Below are 4,870 nucleotides of genomic sequence, written 5' to 3' on the forward strand. Positions count from 1 at the left end.
AAATAGTAATTGAACTGAACAGTTAAACATGAAGTAGAATAAAAAAATAGTAATTGAACTGAACAGTTAAAGAAAATGAAATGTAATAAAACATTTTTCGCTAATAAAAGCGAATTATGTTAAAACTGAAAATTAAATTTTCATTTCATGTTATTAAAAATATGTCAAAAAAATATAATTAGCGCAAAATCTTTGGTGTCAATAGTGCACACCATGTTAACTTTCAAAATCGGTCAATGAAACATAAAAAATCGAAAAGCCAATTTTCGGTGGCCCACTTGAGAAAACTTGGACTCAATGTGAAAAAGTAAAACTAGATGAAAATTTAACTGTAAAAATAGTCTTAAATCTACTTATTTTCCTTGGGTTTTTTGTTTAAATATTTTTTCTGGTGAACTGGTGGCTTAACTCAATTGCCTTTTTTATGGCCTTTTCAAACTCCATTGTGCCTTGCTTTTTAAAAACATCTAGATTAAATATAAGAGGAAGTCATAAAGAAAGATATTCTAAGATAAACATAAATATTTACCTCGCAAAATTTTGTCCACTAGCACCAATTTGCTCAGCTCTTCCTTCTCCCACCTACCGTCCCAGTTGTATAGCTCCAGCACCTCATCAGAAAAAATGCTCCGGATGACGCTGCTACCTTCTCTGACAAACCCTTTATTTTGTGGATAAACGTAATCTAGAAAAATAATTGTTAAGAATTAAATTCGCAAATAGGTATACAATCATACATTAATGTAATTTTTTACCATTACTTGCGCGTATTCTGGCTCTTTTTGTTTCTGTTCGATTTCTATTACAGCGCTGGAGGACTGTAATGGTAAGGAACTTGCGACGTTATCCAAGTTACCATCTTGAATTTCACCGGTCATTCTTCAAACATACCTCTCGATTTTTTTCGCCACCACTTTACACTCTCGCAATAGCTTATTCTGGGCTTCCATTTCGCACTTGTCGACTGACTGAAAGTAAATATATAATTATTATTTTTTTTATTACATTGAATTGCAAGGTTTCTACATATCGCTCATTTACTTCAATAGTGTCATGACTCAAAAAATGGACACTATTGAAGTAAAGTATACATATAAATATATAAAGAAAAATAGGGATATTACTCCATACATTCTGCTGCACATTTAGCAAAAGCTCTGTATTCTGCGTCTGGTTTTGACAAATAACAGATTGCTAATTAGGGAAAAAACGTTATATTAGTAGACTGCAAAAAATGTTGCTAAACTCTAATTATCTTACATTACTATTAATTACGCTTAATGGCTCCATTGTTTCGTTCCCGAGTGCACAGAGCTTTGCATCCAATTCTTTTTGGTTATTTAGAACCATCTTCAAAGTTTCCAAAATTTCTGAAACATGATGTTATACAAACTTAGTCCAGATCAGAGAAATTTTGGGTATAAACGTACCGTCGGTTGGAGATTTTGCAGAAATGCCTTCATTTTCCGTATTCTGTTGTATATTATTGGTTGATTTCAAGTCATTAAAATTACTTGTGGAGAAGCAAATTCTTTTCAAAGCTGGTGGATCGGCTAAAACGCAAGGGAGTAAATTGATTTTGTAATCAAATATTAATGAGTTAAAATACAAAAACTTACGATTTCGTTCCTGAGTCGCTGGGAAAAGTGACTCATCAGTAGAGTTGCTGAGGTTAAGGCTCATATTAAAGATTTAAATATGTACATATATTAAAAATTAACTTTTTTATTACTCAAAACAAAAAAAAAATATATATATATATACTAGGCGACAAATGAAAATGTAAACCTTGTTCTAATATAATATTCACATTTATTTTCAGGAAGAATTTTTTATATTAATTATATATGAAAATATAGTTCATTCTATAATTCTGAATGAACTATATTTTCATATATAATTAATGTAAAAATTCTTCATGAAAATAATTGCGAATATTATATTAGAATAAGGTGTAAACTTTCTTTTGTTGCCTAGTATATATATATATATATATATATATATATATGTATATATTTATTATTTTTTTTTATAAAATGGAATGTGCATTTTAATGATGAAAGCCGCGAAAGAGGTGATGTAGGAGAGGAATAAGCAAAAATTTATCGTTCAGGGGAATGCAAAAATATTTGTAATCTAAATCTTCCATTGAAACCTCGGTTTGTTCAGTGCTTAAGTCACTTGCAACAAGAATACCCAAACCTGAAAAAGACTGAAGGGGCTCTTCGAAAAAGTTTTCCAATTTTTGAAAAACGTTGGCAAATAGTTTTTCGGAGTTGGTCGTCTTTACTACACTGGATACTTTCAAAGGTCCTGTTTTCTGACTATAACAGTAAGAATCTCGTTCCTTACGGGGGTTTATATTAAATGATCCTAATTTAGGACTGTGTTCTGAAATATAATCCTGTCTTTCCTTAAGCCTCAAATATATTTCTTGCAAAATTTTATTTGGTTTATTAACTATTTTTTTCAAATATTGCATACAATTTTCGAACTTATATGCCGAAAATGTGTCCATGGGACCAAATTTCTTACAACAATCCGATAAATGGAGTAATCCATGGACATTAAAGCTTATTAATTCGTCCCCGTATATATCACCAAAATCAGTAACAAAAATTTCTAATATTCTTTGTGCAACATCAGCTTCTACTTGGTATGACCTTTCAGAAGAGAGAAGTCTAATGCCACATTGCAGCAACAGAAAGTGGAAGTATAAGTCTGTGCTAATAGAGTCTTTAAGGACAAATATACCTGTGTATAATAGAAATTGCCTAAACTCCGTCGATTTCCAATGATTTATTTCATCTAAGCTCCTAGCTATGCGACTAAACTCTGATGGGACATAACTAGCAATAAAATTTAATTTTTCGTTTATGTTTCTTACGTTCGCTCTTTTAAGAATTAATTTTAGAAGTTTTTTAGAAACCCCCAAGTCTACTAAGTGCATGCAGTCTAGGGGGAATTGTGTCACCATTCCAAAATCTGTTACTTCTAAAATGTTCTTTTTATGTTTAAATTCTCCACTATGGTGAGAAGGATGAGATCGAGATTGGAAAGAAAAATCAGTCCTAAGTGCTCCAACTTGTTTTGAAAAGCAAACCCTGTTATTTTTAAAATTCCCTTCCTGGCAGCATTTGGGACATCCATTTTTCCCATTATGTGCAATAACACCAGTTAAAAATGCCCTAGCTGGAGAGTCACATGAAAATAAACGCACGTTAAATTTTAAACGCCTTAGATTAAAGTCAACTTGAATTCCATTTGTTCTAAGTAACTTCACTTCAGCACAAAAATCAGTCATGAAGCTATCTATATTTTTTGGTTTCTTGAAACCGGAAAAGCAACCTATCATAAAAGGACTGGCATTAGGAATACCTACTAAAGCTCCAAGGATTGGCCAAAGAACTCGATTTGAGCTTTTGAACAAATTTAAGCCGTCGACCCCCACGTCAATTAAAACTTCTTCTTTATTTTGTAAATAAGCAAAACTATTAGACTGAAAATAGTTTTGAATTCCTAAGTATAGGAATTCACCTCCAGGAATCTCTCCAACATTAACTTTTTCTCTGCTTCTATTGAAAAGAGCTTTTGCAGACATCGGCAAATCCGGTACTCCAATTATACGCAATGATTTTAACAAACCATCTAGCGAATTTAGTGAGACCTTGTACGTAACAGCCCACGACTTAATTTCTTCACAGCTATCTACACTGGTATGTGGGGGCGAAGGATTTTAAAAAAAGTCTGATTCCGATTTGGATGATTCTGAGTATTCAATATATTCTCTGGACTCCAGTGCGAACAAGTCCAACCCTTCAATATTTCCCCCGCTGAGAACAAAATTTTCGGCGGTTCATTTGAACTGCAAACATCACCACTTTCCACGTTCACTTTTTCAACACTTTTTGCACATTCCATTTGTGTATTAGCTCGAATTTTTTTCACGGTGGATTCGAAAATCCTTTTTTCTTTGCTCATAGCATTGCTGAAAGCTCTTTTTTCATTTTTAACACGGCTTTTTCTTAAATCTTATCTTAATTTTTTTCCACAGCAGTTTCAATCGCAAGCGTCACACGGTTTTGGAGTTGCATTTTCTTTTTTTCGACGATGTACATTTTTGTACTCGTTGAGTACCAAGTACTATTAGCGATGATTTCTTTTTAATTTTTCTTCTGGTAAACAGACTTTTAAATTACCATGCCGTAAAAATAACTTTTATTTATTATTAGTATTATAAAAGGGATCAGATAAATGCTAGGAGAAATATTTTAAACTAGTTGTACCCGAAACTATATTTCAAGCAGTTCAGTACTCGGTTGTAATTTCGCAGGTACAAGCTAAAGCAAAAATGCAACCCTACCAAAACTGGCAGCCATTTTGTGGTTACCACGACAACGAACTACCGTTATTTCCTATCATCATTGTCGATCATTTGATCTATCAAATGATAGTCATTGCGCTACCAGACGAAATTGGCATATACGATTACGTGTTATACTGCATCACCTTCCAACACATACATTTTAACAATGAACTATCATATTGCTATACTGCTCACTCCAACTGAGCTCAGCATGGAAATTCTAAGCATCAATGATGTAAACTGTGCTCAATTATGATTTTTTATCATTATTGTCAATCAGTTGACCGATCAATTGATGGTCTACAAGGCGAAATTGCCATATACAGTTTTGCATATAACTAATGCTTGAAATACAATACCGGCGAACGGCAAACTTCGCCGAATTGGGCGATGCTGTCGTCCACCGTTCGCCCAGCTATTTCGCCTACTTAAACAGAATTAGAGCGGTAGCGAAAACAGCTGATCCCATTTGGTCGCCTTTATAATTTGGGTGACCATATTTAG

Source organism: Rhagoletis pomonella, unplaced genomic scaffold (assembly GCF_013731165.1).
Source record: "Rhagoletis pomonella isolate Grant_MI unplaced genomic scaffold, Rhpom_1.0 Rhpom_scaffold_00004, whole genome shotgun sequence".
Lineage (NCBI taxonomy): Eukaryota > Metazoa > Arthropoda > Insecta > Diptera > Tephritidae > Rhagoletis > Rhagoletis pomonella.